Source organism: Notamacropus eugenii, chromosome 2 (assembly GCF_028372415.1).
Source record: "Notamacropus eugenii isolate mMacEug1 chromosome 2, mMacEug1.pri_v2, whole genome shotgun sequence".
NCBI lineage: Eukaryota > Metazoa > Chordata > Mammalia > Diprotodontia > Macropodidae > Notamacropus > Notamacropus eugenii.
This window is the reverse complement of record NC_092873.1, coordinates 523,311,114-523,328,238: the sequence shown is the minus strand read 5'-3', so window position 1 is coordinate 523,328,238 and position 17,125 is coordinate 523,311,114. Positions and strand designations below refer to the sequence as shown.

At 45.7% G+C, this 17,125-nt stretch overlaps 1 protein-coding gene across 1 annotated transcript in view; it reads right to left on the bottom strand.

Annotated features, from left to right (window-relative positions):
- The window catches only part of ATG4C (autophagy related 4C cysteine peptidase), an 80,761-nt gene extending 63,869 nt beyond the window's left edge, over window positions 1-16,892 (bottom strand). Inside the window, exon 1 of the mRNA XM_072649716.1 lies at window positions 16,676-16,892. The gene's annotated coding sequence lies outside the window, so the exon portion shown is untranslated. The remainder of the gene's footprint in view (window positions 1-16,675) is intronic.
- Between the last annotated feature and the right edge of the window lie 233 nt (window positions 16,893-17,125).

Below are 17,125 nucleotides of genomic sequence, written 5' to 3'. Positions count from 1 at the left end.
CTTCACTCCTTCAGGTGATAGAAAAGATATTGTCTTATGATAGGAATCTTCCTGCATCCCATAATAATGCACTTCATTATCAATCTGTGCCTTCCCCATCATCACTTTTTTCCATTTGTCATTAAATTTCCTCTCTAGGTCCATGCCTATCTACTCTGCTAGAAGTCAGACTCTCCTCCTGAGGCAGCCTCTGTAAGCATGAAACCACTGCTAAGGTCCCCATCTCCCTGGACAGAAGATCTCCCTCGTGGGAGCACTCAGCAATGGCACACCCTCCCCACCACCAAATCAAGATGTCCCCTTTCTTTCTTCCTGTTTCAACCTTTCCTTTGCCTCCTCACTCATTGTGCTGTAGGTTTTTTTCTTCCTGAGAAGCATACGTTATTTTCCCTGCCCTGTTAAACTCTGACTTCGTTATACCACAACTTCTTCCCCTCTCTTCTTTCCTGTCCCCTCTCACAAAAACACAGACTCATCAGGAGGCAAGGGGCTTGGTTGGTGGTGGTTCAGATCTATTTCTACATCATCACTTCTATTTGGCTTTTGCTCTCAATCCCCGTCTCCCTGTATACTTTTATGAAGAACTCTCAATAGTCTCTCTCTTATTTGTTGTTGTATTTGGTTGCTTATGAGGGCCATTACCTAGACCCCTCTTATCTTTCTAAATTTCTTATGCCTGCTTCCCCAACACGTATTCTTCAGTCCAGTGACCCCAGCTTCTGGGACACTCCATGAACAGGACACTCCCCCTCTCAGATCTGGGCATTTTCTCTGGCTGTCCTCTGTGCCTGGAATGCTTTCCTTCCTCTGCTCCAACTCCTGACCTCCTTGGCTTCCTTGAAGACCCAACTGAAATCTCACATTCTACAAGAAGCCTCACTGTAACCCTTCTTAATTCCAGTGCTTTCCCTCTTTGAATTATTTGGTTTTTATCCTGTACACAGCCTGTCTATATATATATTTGCTTGTCGTCTTCCTTATTAGACTATAAGCTCCTTGAGGGCAGACACTGCCTTTTGTCTATTTCTGTATCCCTAGCACTTAACATGGAGCCTGGCTCAGAACAGATGCTTAATAAATATTTATTAAAGTGAATCGTTTCCTCTCTTGTATTCCATTGTTTGGGGTGTTTGAAAAGCAAATAATTTATTTAGGTTTCATTTTCTTTGTAGGAACATTTCAAATGCCTCTTCTTCTTTAATGTTTCTCTTTGTTCATTAATGGTCAGGCTTAGATTTGCTGGGAATGTTACCTTGGAATGTTTCTGGAGCTTCAGAACACATTATTCCAAATCCTCCCACGGTTCTCTTGAGTACAGAAGAGCATTGTGTTATACAAAATGTCTTTGCTGTATATTTGAGGGAATTTCTCCAGACCACTTGCAGGATCTGTTGTCTATCAGAAAAACTATTCAGTTTAACCACGTTCCATTAGAGTTTGCAGCACGTAGGTTTGTTTTATTCTGAAGGCAATCTGTGGGGCTTCTGATTGGCACATGATATCTTGCATTGGGATGTTCAGATTTCTTACCTGATGTGTTCTTCTAGGAGAACTCCAGTTTCTCTATGTATCCTGTCTTTGAGATCAGTATGTTTTGCTAGAACAGAGATCATGCTTTATCTTAACATTCTTGCTTTTTGCTTCTCCTCTTCAAGAGTATCCTTCACTTCTGTGGATCTGAATTCCCAACTGATTTTCCTCTCTTTTGTTTCTTTGGTGAGGTTTCCCACTATGGATTCAAGTTATTCTATTCTGCCAAGTATTTCTAAAATGCAGGTCATAAATCTTGGTTTTACAATTCTTATTTCCCTTTTAAACCATTCAGGAACATCCCGATGTGGTTCCATGCTCTTGGGAATCCACAGGGTCTTCTGCTTCCTGAGTTATTATACCACAATATTTATTCAGAAATGTCTGGTCTCTTTTAGCTGATCTAGAGGCCCTATTCCCTTCTGTTATTAGCATTTTCCCTAATGGTTTTTCTACTTATGCTCAAGGTCTTTAAATGAATTTTCTATCTCCTGAAATCTCTGTAAATTCCTTGAGGGGCAGGACTGTCTTTTACCCCTTTTTTGTTTCCCTAGCATTTAACTGGGGAGAGTGGGGGTGCGAGGACAGCAAGAAGGAGAGGGAGAGGGTAGAACTGAGTTCTGTTGCAAACCCACTTGTGCAGACTTGATGGACTGCAGTGGGTGGCAGATGAGAGGTTAGGGCAGATGTGTGTTAGGGATTAGAGATTAACCTTCTCTGCTGTTAGAGTATTACCTCATTAGGGTTTTTGGTGTCCTAGACCATGAAGGCAACTGAAACTGTTTTATCTCTTGTGCATAATTCCTACTTTGGAGCTTTGAGAGGTCATGAGAATCAAAGAAAATGTTTAGCCCTACATTTTGTTACTAATGTGACTAGCCATCGATCCAAAACAAATTCTTTTAGCTGTGTTATATACAGTTATTTGGCTATGCTAAGCAAGAGGACCACAATGGTTTACACTGCAAACTTTATGCAAGCCTGTAATATTCCACCTGAAAAGCCAAGCTCAGGAAGCATAGCAGCTATCATGACAACTGAACAAACCAGGTCTCTTGCAAAAGGATTTCAATTCCAGTTCACTCGAAGGAGACCAAGTGAAACTTCCCCCTTTATTTCTCCAGCAGAAAATAAATTAACTCTTTTGAAAATCCTAAGGCTGAGAGTTGATGACTTAGAACTTGACAGGTGCCCTCTCAACACAATGGGCATATCTTTAAGTCAACAAAAACAGAAAATTGCAATAGTTTTAAAAAGGGTTGTGTTCCATTACTTAGGTACACCGAATTATAACTATATGCAAATTGTTGCTCTAAATCTGTATTAAGAAAATATTCTACAACAAAATTGCATTCAAAAATTTCCAACCAAGCAGTGGAAAAAGAAAAATTGCTGAGACAAAGGGGCTCCTTCCCTCTTTTTAAAGACAAAAAATGGTATTCTCATAACATTTAAAGATATGTGGTTCAATACTGCAGACATGTGGAAAATTCAAGTTCCTCAATTAAGTTTCCCAGTAACACTCTGGTCAAACAAAGTAATTTGGAATGTTTGATGATCCACCATTTTGGTTTCATTTTAGAACAGATGTGGTAGAATCTAGACAGAGTTACTGCTATAGCCCACACATTTAGCCTCTTATTGCATTTCCTTTATCTTTATTTGGAGATGAAGTTAAGAAAAGTCCCTTCCAATGACCACTATCTTCTATTAAAAGCAGCTGAGCTGAATGCAGCAAGTACAAAAGAAACCACAGTCGTCTACACAGCAAGAACAAGGGTTTCATTGCAAAAATTCCAAACTCTGGCTGAACCCACAAAACTACTCCTCAAAAGTCTACCCCATCTGAAACTTGTTTTGCTCATAAATCACAAATTAAAGTGATGATCTGACCACCATCTACTCAATGTTAGTCTCTTTGCATCTAAATATCTGGTTTGACTTGACACACTGACCACACAGATTTCACAACTACAAAAGCTTTAGTCCATTTTATGTAGTGTATACCTAAAACAACACCAAAAGAAAGTAAGGGAGATTGTTCACAATTTCCAAATTACTTCTTGGGAAGCAGTCACTGCACCAGTATTCACCATAATTTTAGTGACACTCCTGTCTTAAAATAATGATAAGATGATCAAGGATATCTTTGGTAATGCATGCTTCAAAAAATCTTATCCACTAAAATAGCAACATCACATTTTTCACCTCCTTGTTCACTGTACAGAGCCACATTTACATTCTGACAAATTCATTTTTAATTAGAAGATAATGCAGTTAGAGTTGAGCAAACTGGATTCTCTTCTGCCCCAGCACTGACAGAGAAGGCAGCCAGCTAAGTGCTGATTCCTCAGACCTTATCATTAGTGAGCAGGGAAGCACAATCAACTACAAGGAGGAGTCAGACTTCAGTTGGAAAATTTGATATGGAAATCATTGCTTGGGCCCAAGATGCCTTTTTTACAGAATCAGTTTGCTAATGATAAGAGAGTCAATAAATTAGGAACCAATCAATGTAAAGAGCATTCAAGGCAATGTCCTTGATGAGCAGGGGAAGGAAATCAAGCTTTTTTTCCTTCTGGCAATAGGAGATGGGATGTTTTATACATTTAGGATTCAGCACCAAGTCAAGCTTTGACAGACAGACCTTTAGGAGCTGAGGCTATGCCCTTCACATCATGGCCCCTGGAGCTGAAGGCACAGGGTCTTAATTCTACCCAAGAGTTCTCAGTCACTGAGCACAATGGATAAGAGACACTGCAGACTTCTGGGACTCGCTACTGCTTTAAGCACACTCTCCAAACAGTATTCTGTGGCAAGGTGAAATATAGATATTGATTTAGAATTTCTGATGTGCTTTGAGCTACATGCTCAAATAAAATATATGGTGAATTCTGCCACAGAGTTTTATATCTGCTGGAACCCTTTCTGCATGCTTGCATTTTTAGTAACAAATGTCAATTCCTCTCCTGACCTTGACGGCCCTCAGCCCCCATGGTTGATTGTTTCCAGAAATGCCAGTTACCTTCTTTTTCCACTCTGTCTCATGCTGCATTCTTCCTCACCTGACAATCTTCTGACCCATCCCTTATTGACTAAACTGATATCTAAGAGTTTTCAGTCCAGAACCCTTTCTGACTACCATGCAAACCCACATAACAACCCACTCCAAAAAAAATCAAGGGGCACTGTGAGGGTGCTAACGGGCAATTGCCACTCCATTAAAAAAGGAAAGATTACCAACATCCTTTCTTTCTTTTCTCAGCTACAGTAAATGAGCAATTAGCAAACTAAAGCTAGGTTTGGGTACGAGAGGGAAATGGAGCTTCCTGTCACAAATGATGACTGAGAATCTCCAACAAGGAACAGGATAAAGAGTGAGAACAAGATAGACAAGGAAGTGTGAAAACTCTCCAGGAAAAGGGAAATAGAGAACACAATAAAACTAACAAGGAAGCAAAGAAAAGATGGACAGCTCTCAACACAATGCATAGTATTTATTACATAGGTTTTCTTGAAATGGAAATTTATTGCCATCTATTTTGAATCTCCTCTTATGTTCTGCTCTGCACATAACATGCTTTTTTCTCTTTTTATTTTGCATTTAAGTTTCAATATTTAAATTTTTAATGATAAAAAAGGGAAATAAATGCTGGTTAGAAATCTGCATGTCCAAAGGTTATGCCGGTGGTACACCGTCTCTGGCAAGTTCTAAAAGGATGGAAGGGGTGACATGTCAGGAGAATGAATGTCTTGTCTCTTTCATCCTCATATTTTTGGTGCCTAGCACAGAGCAAGCACTGAAACACTTGGTAAACTGAACTGAAGGCCTCAAATACAATGCCAAAGACAGACAGCATCTCCTGTCCAAGGAACAGCCTCACTAAATGTCATTATCAAGAAATCTGACCCTGGGCACTGTGAAGGCCAGATGCTCTGAAAGAGGAAAAAGTGAAAAAAGGGCCTCAACACTGTACATCCACTGTGACAGGGACAAAGTAGCAAGAGAAAAGGCAGTCCCTGGGAGCCATGTGATTTTTAGAGAGCCTTCAAATAGTGATTTAATTTTTGGAACTCTTAGCATGGACTATTTTCCCAACAATGAACAAGGTCACACATCCACTACCCAAGGAACTGAAACCCATCCATACTGTCAGTCCTAAAGAAGGCAGGAAGATGTCATGGGCACACACCAAATGGAAGACTTCAGAAAGATCCAGATCCACACCTTGCCCCTGTGCTTACTGGCTCCATGACTCTGGGCAAATCATTGCGCTTTCTGGAGCCTTGACTTCCTCAACTGAAAAACAGTACCTGAAAGTGCTGTTTTACAAAAGACATAAAAGCTACCAAACCACATGTCTGCCTTAGGAGAACAGCTATAAAGCCCTTATGAGAATGGTCAATGTATCCAACAAGAGTATCCTGGATGAAAACCATAGGGAATGAGGGAACAGGCAGGTGGCTGGAGCAGACTTTCTATAGTTTTCCACGAGTTTATAGTCACATGATCAACAAAGGTACAGGTTAAACTCTGTCTACTGGTTCGCTCATTGTTTTTTTATGCATTCAACACAGTAGAAAAAAACTAAGCCTTGGAGATGTAACTCCACCATAAAAGTATCCCAGCCCTCAGCTTATGTAAGTCAGCAAGAAAGGGAGCCCTGTCTTCAAGCTGAATGTAAAAAGGGAAAATGTGCTCAGTCACAATGTCATAGGAGCGTTGGGCATTAGGATTCGCTATCAATGGTGAAGTTCTTCTAATGCTCCTATCCAAATGTGACATTATACTAAATGCATCCAACACTACAAAGTTTCTTCAGTAAAATTCACAGCAGTGTAAAATAAGGGTGTTCCAGCCATTAAAAGAGTCAGACAACAAGCATTTACTAAGTCTCTGCTATGTGCCAGGCCCTGTGCTGAGAGCCAGGGAAGGCAAAAAAGCAAGGCAAAAACTAGAACCTGCCTCCAAGGAACTCCCAGTCTACCTGGGAGGTCAACATGCAACATGGACAAATGATATCTACAGGACAAATTGGAGATAATTAACAGAAGGAAGGCAACAAGATTAAGGGGGATCAAGAAAGGCTTCTTGTGGAAGGTTGGATTTTAGCTGGGACTTGAAGGAAGCCAGGGAAAGCACCAAGAGGCAGAGATGGAGACCTGAAGGGCAGTCAGAGAAAATGACCAGAGGAGAAGATGGAGGGTCTTGTTGAAGGGATAGCAAGGGGGTCCCAGTCACTGGATCCCAGAGCACAGGAAAAATAAAGTATGACGAGCCTGGAAAGGTAAGCTCTGAATTGTAAATGGAGAATTTGTATGTGACCTTGGAGGCAATAGAAGCCCCTAGGGCTTACTGAAAAAGGGGAAAGGAATGACTAGGAAGGTCACTTTGGCACCTGAGTAGAGGATGGACAGTATGGGAAGGGACATGAGGCAGGGAGAACAACCAGCATGATGAAAACCCATAGATATCATGGATGATGATGCTGGATGGATGAGAATGCACACATAGAAGGGATAGCCTTTGGGAGCCATCAGGAGTTCTGAGCTGTCGTTGAGGTAAAGGTGATACAGTGTCTACAGGATGTCTGGCAGTAGTTCCCAAAACTCCAACCCCAGGAGGGTGGGCAGAGACCAGGTTGCCTAAGAATGAACAAACTGGCCCAGATCAAATACAGAGTGATCAAAACTTCTAGGCCAACTGGCAATGGGATTAGACCTATGAGTGCATTTTCAGCCTGGGAGGAAAAGTGGTAAGAAAGATATTAGGACATGTAGGATCAGAGAAGTAGGTGGGCTGATCTTGTGCTGAAAATTAGAGACAACAAGAGAAAAGTCTAAGTACTATACTATTACCTCCCGGATATAAAAAGAGCAAGACAAAGGCCTATTTCTAGTGCACTGGTTTGAGCCTGTAAAAGGAATTCAGGAAAATATATGGAGAGGAATCATACATGGTAAGGCACAAAAAGGCTGGGATTTCCATATTGATGACATCACAGATCCATCAAATCAAACTAATACTTAGGGGCAGGGATTCTCTGCTTTGTACTACATGAAACATATCAAGAAGTCACTATCACAAGGAACGCTAACAGGAAATAAAACGTCAATACTTTCAACAGACCTGTAATCTCATCAGCGTAGGGACACTGTGATAAAAGGTAATAAAAACTATTTAAATAATACAATCATTTGGACAGAGGCTAAGATTTGGCAGTCTTAGCTAAGTTCTACCAATGTTCTTTTTCAAAGGAAAGTAATGTTTCTTCTGGTTTGATGTAGGAATTTTAATCATCTGAGAAGGCTGGATGAGTACAACCTTGGACACCAAGAAGCTCTGATAATTCAAGCCAGAATGCAGATGGATGGAGAGGGACTTCTTGCCCACAGTCTTCCTATGAGGACCACCATCCAAGATCAGGGAGTACCTGACAGTCACATGGCATTGTTAAAGTCTACAAGAGTTCACATACGTCATCTCATGTGATCCCTACAACAACCCTAATAAAGTCAATACAACAAGTACTGTCCTCATGTTACAGACAAGGAGACGGGCTCAGAGAGAGGAAAAGACTTGTGCCCCTCACACAGCTCAGGGGGTGTTCTCATCCAGCTCTGCCCAGAGCCAGCTGAGAAGTAGCCATGAAATGAGTCATTTACTGCGTACCTCCCATGTGGAGAGCACGGCACTAGGTATGCCCTGAAAAAGATATTTTTTTAAAGCATCAATGCTTCCCCTCAAGAAACTGAGTCTAGCTAGAGAGAAGGTATACACAGAAAACGATCGTTAACAATAATGGCAGGTTAATGAGGAGTGCTCAATGAGCTGTACAAAATGTAACTGGGGGAGCCTGGAGCAGCAGAATGGACTGCCCTTCAATGAGACTCTTCAGACAAGGCAAATGTGTGGCAGAGAGGTTTCTGTTCAAACATAGGTGAAACTGGATGCTCCCTGAGGTCTCTTCCAAAGCTGAGATTCTGTGAGTCTGAGATATTATCAGAAAATCTTAGAACTGGAAGAAACTTTGGATACAACCAGATATCAAAATCCTTATTTCACAAATAAGGAAACTGAGGTCCCACAGGTTAACTTCTCTGACGTTACATGGTTATCTGGAGGCCAAGTTCTGCTTGGAATCCAGGTCTCCTGACACTAACATTTCCTACTCCACCATCTTGCCTCTACCCCTTGTTGCACACTCAGGAGGAATCCTCAAGTAAGTCTTTACAGAAGAGGTCCATAGAAGTGGAGTTCCCTGGGGCCTAAAGAGTATCTTGAGGGTCAGGTCTTGAGAGGGAAAGGACCCAGGGAGATTATGCAGGTGATGATTACTCTGCAAACCTTAAAGGGCTCCCCAAAAGCCAGTTCATTATTATTAATAGAATTGGACAGGGAGGGCAAGCAAAATCCAAGGGGAGTTGGCACAGCTGGGAGGAGAATGTGGTAGCAATGCTGGATGCTGCTGTTCTGAGAACATGACCCTAACTCCACCTTGCTGTCTCATTAAGAATCCAGCCGTCCATGCAAGTGCTTCTTCAGGCTTCATGGGGTATTAAATTCAATGTTTACTCGCTTCTGCCTAAAAATGTGCTTCCTTTTACTTATCCTAAAAATACCTCTGTGAGGGAGTTGACAAAAAAAGTTGATGTTTATCTTCTAAACCTGAACAAATCCATAGGCGTGGTTTCTTACTTTCTGACCTTCTTCCAGACTGACAATCCCTAATTCTTGGGTCACACTGGTGCCTGGCATGACTAGAGCAAGGAGCAGTAGAGGGAGTACCAGCCTCAGAAGACAGACTCCCACACCAAACTGGCTCAGTCTCCTCACCCATAAAATGGGCACAAAATCATTCTGTACCATCCTCACAAGCTGTGGTAAGCACAGCTCTTTAAAACCCTTGGGCATCACGGAAAAATGAGCTTTTATGAAGGCTCAGTTAAACAGAAGCTCAAACGATTTCTAAATAACACATACACCAAATGAGGCACTTAAAACACCCTGGGCCTTCCTTGTGTATCCTCTCTCCAGAAGCAGCCTCCAGCCCCCAGGGACTTCAGAGACAGTGCTGAGGAGCTGCAGCAGTCAATGATATACTTGGCAATGGGTCTCAATTTAGCCAGGCTGGACTTGGATGACAGGAAGACTGGTATTGCCCCCCAGCCAAAACCACACCAGCTGAGGGTGAGCAGCACAGGTTGTCATGACGTTGTAGAGGAAGCTACCATTGTGAGAGCAGAAGCATCGTGTCTAGGGAGGAGAGTTCTCTATGTTCTACAACCAGCTTCCCCACATTTCCCAAGGGTAAGAATGATGAAGACAGCTAGCCGCCAGGTCCCTGACAGCCAAACAGCCAATGCTTGAACAAGATGAGGCCCCACTATCACTTCACTCTTCAATCTGGCTTTCAATTCTATCACTTCTGAGACTGCCATCTCCCAGGTCACACCAGACATTTTAGCCAAATCAGAGGTCCACATCTCAACAGCTGGCAGAGACCTTAGAGACCCTCTCATCCAAACCCTTCATTATACAGATAGGGCTGGTTATTTGAAATAAATGAAAGATTCTGAAAAGATTCTGCACTGGAAGAGACCTTGTCACGTGTATGAATCCCTTCTATAACACCCCAGATGGTGGTGGAATACGTCCAGTCATGGGGAGCTCACTTCTACCCATTAGTTCTACTTTTGCCCTCTGGATTTCAGAACAAGTCTTGCTCTTATCTTTTTAATATCTCTTCAAATATTTGAAGATAATATTCATGTCTCTTCTGTAGGCCTTCACTAGGCAAAACATTCTGTTTCACTTTGATCTATGACATGATTTTGATACAGATCTGGGTCAGCAAGCAGTCAGGTGATCCAGTGGACAGAGCACTGAGCCTTGTTTTAGGAAGACCCAAGGTCAAATCCAGTCTCCAGATTCAAGATCTATGTTGCGATGATCCCAGTACTGTCTACTCCAGTGGTTCTCAAAGTGTTGTCGGAGGATCCCAAGAGTTCCCAAAACCCTTGCAGGGGGTCCATGAGGTCAAAAGTAGTTTTATAATAATACTAAGAGGTTTACATTTCTAAGATGGTAAATATTATTAACTAAAAGCTCTTTGTGAGGGTCCTCCGTAATTAAGAGTGTAAAAGGGTCCTAAGACCCAAAAGTCTGAGACCCAAAACTGCAGCTGATCAGCCGACATTCTGCTCTGCTGAAATAATGGTAAGTTATAGCTGCAGCACTGCCCAAATCTACCAGGTCAGTGACCCTTTCAAAAAGGAAGTGAGGTCAAGCTGGAATAACCTACTCTCTGGCTGTAGAGATAATTACTCCCTTTCCTAAGAGTTCCCCAACCACCTCTTTAGTAACATATTCTCAGATCTGTGCAAGGATTGCTATAAATCCAGCTCACTGACACAGGTCACAGATTCTGCACTTGTCCCTTCTCTGAAAACCAGGGCATTTGCTCTTCTCTAATCCTACAAAATCTTCCAGGATGCTTCTCATCTCATCAATCTTATCTGCCAGTTTTTTAAGTTCCCTGGGAGCCTGCCCTCCCAAGGTCAGCTGGGGACAGTCTCACCAGCTCCAGGACATGCTGAAGTCTGTTAAGGAGCTTTGCTTTTCTTACCTATAAAATGCAGGAAATGACAACCTCACAAGAACAGCTGTAAGGAATGAGAAGGATTATAAAGCACTTCATTAATGGACTATTAACTAAAATGATCACTAAGGAAAATAATGGTTTGATTCTATTTGGGAGGTTTGGTGTCTTCAAAAAACTATTCGAAAAGCTACAGTTTTATCCCTTATTTCATTCAGCTAAAACCAAATGGGAGAAGGAAAGTCACCCAAACAACCAATAGTCTCTGGTGTGCCAAGTCAACACGAACCCTAAACTTCAAGTTCCAATATCTATTCTATTTCCTCACCATTGTCTGTCTACAAGACTTTTTTTTAAGACAACTGTACACATACATTCACTGCAAGTGAGCTAGAAACATGCACAAAAATCCAACCAATGGGTAACTCAGATCAAAACACTACCCAAATCCCCCCATTGCAAAAGAACAAGACCTAGTCCCCTGAATTCAAGCCTCTGAAGGCTGAAGGTTCAGCAGCTCCTCTCAGACAAAATAAGAGACATCCCAGGCATCTCCCACAGCCCCTGAACCCACAGGAGGCTGCCAAAGAGAGGCCATTTCACTTAGTTAAAACATCAGTGTCTTTTTTTTTTTTTTTGGTCCAGATGCAAAGATGTCATTGATGTGGGAAACATCCTGTGTGTAAATTCACCCACTGGCTCCTTTGTACCTTAGTCTTAACGAGCTGCCGCAGCCTCTGAAACACCAAGCAATGGGCCCAGGACCTCACAGCTGGTCTGTATGTGGCACAGGCCTCCCAACTCTGTGTCTGGCTCTCTTCTTGGGTCATATGGCACTGAAATGTCCGTCACAATCACAGAAGCATATCTACAGTTGATTTTGTCATGGAGGCCACGTATCTCTTGGACTACTTCCCCAGAGCCATATCTGTTGAGTCCTAAAGCCCTTCTCTTCAGAACCCCTCCCCGTTCCATCAGTGCCTGGTTAAGGCCTCACCGCACCTGCCTCCAGGCTGGGCTTCTGGCCTCCATGTCCTCCCCTGCTCTGGTCCACCTTCCACACCATCCCAGACATCCTCCAGAAGCACTGCCAAGGCTGCTTAGAAACTACCCACAGTGTCCCACTTTCTCCAAATAAAACTCCAGATCCAAAATGGCACCTCCCCCCACTTCTGGTGCTGCTTGTGTGTACCCTCTGCAGGTACATCTCACAGGACTTCAGTAGACAAGTTTACTGTTCCCCAAATACCCTCAGCACAAACTTCTTTTCATCCCTGCTCTTCCTGTAAGGCCCTCTCCGCCAATCTCCTAGAACCAAAGGCCCAGCCATCCTCCAAGGCTCTGCGCAGATAATCTTCACTAATCTGCAGATTCCTATGCTCCCCAAAATGTATTTTAACCCCAAAATCAATACTCAAGGTAGTTTCACAGATACGTGCAGAGCAGCAGAAAATCTGAGTCGCCTAACATAGGTGATCCCAGCTGAGGCCTACCAAGGCTACCATGTTCTGTATTGTTTCATCTCTCTTACTGTAAGCAAATCTTTTCCTTACTCCATTCAGTGCCATGTTCTTTGCATTTTTGTGCTTTTTTATTTAAAATGGCCCCCAGGTATCATGTTCCTAAGCCCAGAAGACTGTGAAGGGCCTTAAGGGTAAAATACACATTGAATAAGCTTGCTCAGTCATGAGTCACAGCACTGCTGGCCATGAGTTCAATACTCATGTATCAACAATGCAGAGGGGACATTCAGAAAAAGGAGGAGGAAATTCGCTGATCTGGAGGGAGACTCTCCAGAAAGTGTCCAAGTAAAGGCTGTGACCTGAGGCTCCTCCTTGGAGCAATGATTCACCGTGGGCTAATTTAGTGCTCACGGCAACCTGATGAAATAAATGTAACTACCTTGAATGCCCAGAATCAGCTGTATCACCTCCTCCTTGAAGCCCCACTGGATCTTTCCCTGTTAGAAGCGAGGGCTCCTCCTTGGGAAGTCCTCTGTCACTTGAATTTTTACACCATACTCACACACTGTGCAGTACTACTGCTGTTTCAGCGTCTTATTTCTGAATTATTTCTGCCACCAAAGACCCAGAAAAGAATGTTTTCACCATAGGGTTCCTTGGCACTAACCAAGTATTCAGCATCAGCAGTGATACTAAGGAAGATACCCAAGCCCCTGCTGTGGCTCCACCTGACTCGCAGCTGAAAGCTCTTAGCTCTGCCAAGCCTCCTATGCGAACAGGAGCTCCCTGGAAGCAGGGACTGTGCCTCAGCACAGTGAATGACACATAGAAAGCCCTTGGTAAATGATTTTTCATTCCTTCATCCCCCTCCCTCACAGGACCTGTTTTCAGGCCAGGTTCTCAGTTATGTAGATCACACACCATAAGCTGGGAAAATGAGCTTTTTGAGACCCAGGCCTGGATTTAATTCATCTTTACACAAGGAACTCAGTGGCTCATCAACTATAGGTATTTTAAAACTATTTACTGAATGAATGACAGAAAACCCAGAAAAGAACCCATATGTGTAGAAGAGGGCTATTCTCTCAATTTAAAATAAACATTCCCTCTTAATAATCACATTTCCCAAAGAGGTCACAATACACTGGAATTCCATGTATCAAACAGGACTGGATCAATTTTATATTCAATATATCCTTAATTTCAAATTAGTCTGCAAGAATAAGTATCTCCAGTTTTTCAGATCATAAATGGATAATGGATAACAGGCAGTATCTAAATTAATAAAGAAGTGTTGATCAAGGATTTTTAAGAGAATTAATTTTTAAAAAGTTGAAGACAATGCAGTCTTTGTCTCTACAAAAGATGAAGGCAGATCAGAGGTTTAAGAGCTGAAAGAGATCTCAGGGTCTATGGAGTCCAATCTCCTTGTTTTACAGATGAAGAAACTGAGGCTACAGGGAGTAGCTGTGTGCCTCTGGGTAAGTCACAACTTCTCTCAGGCTGAGTGTCCTCATCTAGGAAATGGGGATAAAAAGGCCATCTACACCTCAGGGTGGTTGTGAGAATCAAAGGAGCTAATGTATGCCATTGGTTGGAAAACTTTCAAGCAGTCTACAAAGGTTATATCACCCAACCCCCCCCAGCCCATCCCCCACTCCTCTCCTAAGAGCCCCCTCCTCCTCATCACCCCACCCCCCCTCCAGAGCCATGATCTAAATCCACTGAGAGATAAAAGATGGAACCCTGAGCATACCCAGGATCACCTGAGAAGAAGAGACCTGACACTTTGGGGGGGTAGAGGTGAGGAGGGACTGTGCTCCAGGTATGGGGCACAGCCAATGGAAAGGTACCGAGGATGACTATGGAATGCTGAGTTAGGTGGACAGCAAGCAGGCAGCTCAGTCACTGGTTCAGGAGCATGTGAAGAGGAATCATGTGAAAGCAGCCTGGGAAGGCTAGAGACACACTGGCGCTTGGAGGGCCTCAGGGGGCGGAGGCCAGAAGAGGAAGCACATGGGTGGCACACCGGCTCCCCTGCTCTAGAACTTTTAAGCTACGCACTAACAATTTTGCAGAATGGGAAAAACGGTCACAAATTTGAAAACTGCGCTAAATCTAAATATTTTTTCCTTTTCTAAATTCTACTTAATTTTAAGCAATCCCTGAAGTTTTAAAGAAATCATTGTCCTTCTTTGGCCATGAAGAAGACAGGACGACTCTGCCTTTCCAAGGCAGGATTTCCCAGCCCCTCCTGCCCGGCGGACCTTTCTAATCAGGTCACAAGCTAGCTGACCCAAGGGTCCCCTTCTCAACCCTGAATTATTCACTGCGCTCCAGCCCTACTCTCATCACCAAAGGCCTGCAGACGTTCCACAGCCCCTACCAGCCCTTCCTCTACCCAAGCTCATGGCTGCCTTGTTGCAGCCCCCCATCCTTACCACCTCCAGGTCCTCCATGAGCCGTCCCTCTGCACACTCCATCAGCTGCCAGACTCTGTCCACCCCCCAGCTCTCCACTCCACCCCATCCCCTGTGCCCCAGCACCCTGGTTCGGCCCAGGGCCATCACTGCCCGCCTGGCCTCCCACAAGAGCTTTCTCCTGTCTTCTGCCAGACAGTCCTCCCCCTACAGACCCGACCAGGGGCCTCGGGGTCATTCTGACCCTCTCCCACCTCAGGTCTTTGCTTACTTTAGACTCAAGTGAGCCTTTCCTGCCAAGCTTCGGGCACACCCTCACCAACCAAAGCACCACCTGACTTTCCCTCTATGCTCTGCAGACGTCTGGGGCACGGCCTGGCCCTGCCAGCTGGACCCCAGGACTGGAGCTTTCCTCTTCCTCTCCCCAGCGCCTGCGGCACAGTGGGCACTTCAGCACCTGCAGGCTGATGAAAAAGGAGGCCGGAAGGGTGGAGAGCAGCGCCTTCGAAGGGCCTGGGGCCTAGGGAGGTCTGGACTCCTCCGAACTCTGGGCCAACAAGCCCAGATGGGAGGATAGGGGAAGGACAAGAGAAAGACGGGCCACATCTCCACCAGGAGCCTCGGAAACACCACCGGCCACAAATGACCAAATCCTCCAGATGACAGAGACCCCAGACCCGCGATGACCGGAGGTGAGGCGAACCCCTGGCCCTGCCGGACACCGACTGGACACGGCGCGCAGAGGGCTCAGGGCTCCCCGGGCTGAGACTGTGGGGCCCTAAACCCCCCGGGGAGGGGGCTGCCCTGGGGGGGGGGGGGCAGGAGGTGCCAGGTCCGGACCACAAACAGTGACAGTGGCAAAGACGCGGGTCCCCCAAATACCGCCGAACAGGGGGGCAGGCGGGGAGGGGTCTGTGCTCCCCAGGCCCGGGTCACCCTGAGGCCTTGGGCACCTCCTCTGCTCTGCCCCCGGACCCGGAGCCTGAACCCCACCAAGCCGTGGGGGGGTGGGTCTGCTGCTCCTCCCCTCCTCACCCCCCCGAAGCTCTGAGACCCCTCCCCATTTGTCCCCCCCCCCGCCCCTGTCTTAGTTTCCCTGTCGGTCAGAGGATGGCCTCGGGTCCGGACTTGGGGGGATCCCCAGCATTCAGCGGGTGCTCAATAACTGTTGCCTCACAGTCTGCACCCACCCAGTGATCTGACAGGGAGGGGGAGGGAGGGCTCAGCAGACAGGAAGTATTGAGTTCAAGTCCTGCTTCGGGCACCAGCGGGGGGTGGGGAGGGGGGGTTCCCGTCTGCCCCAGGGCCCTCAACTCTAACCCCGCCTGCAAAGCGCTGGGCACACAGCAGGCGCCCTATAAATGCTTATTCCTCCGCCACCAACCCGCGACGGAGGGAGGAGTCAGGAGGTCAGGGACCCGAATTAAAGGGAGGGGCGAGGCCTGAGTTCAAATCCCGCTTCGGACCTATGGAAAGCCGCTCCCCTTCACTGGCTTCAGTTTCCCCATCGGAGAAAGGGAGGGGACCGGAATCCAGGAACTCCCAGGTCGCCTCCTTCCCTCGGCTCCAGCCCCGCCCTCCCTGGCGAGGCCGTGTCTGCCCCTGGGGAGAGGTGGGGGACGGCCGGACCCCGGGTACCAGAGCTGAGAGAAGTACTGACCCGCTGCAGCCTCTCCGCGGTCCGTCCCTCCGTCAGTGAGCAGCCACTGCCTTCGGGCCACCGTAGTCAGAAGGGACCGCCCCTCCCGGTCTGCTCCGCCCCCCGGGCCTGCTCCGCCCCGCCCCCGAGGTCTGCTCCGCCCCCTCCGGGCCTCGCTCCCCAGAAGAGCACACGCTCTCCGCTGAAGCCTTCCGAGCCACCGTAGGCAGAAGGGCCCGCCCCTCTCGACCTTCTCCGCCCCCTCCGGGCCTCGCTCCTCGGAAGGGCTAATAACCTCCCAGACCATACTTCCACTTCCGGTACAAAGGTGGGGGACGCTCTTCTAGGGCTGCTTCCGAGACAATGGCCCCACAGACATCCCTCCTTCTTTCCTCTCGGGGCCATTTCATCGCCTTCTTTATCCCCTTGCCCAATTAAAAGGCGAGTATCCGGTCCAGGGAAATATCTCTC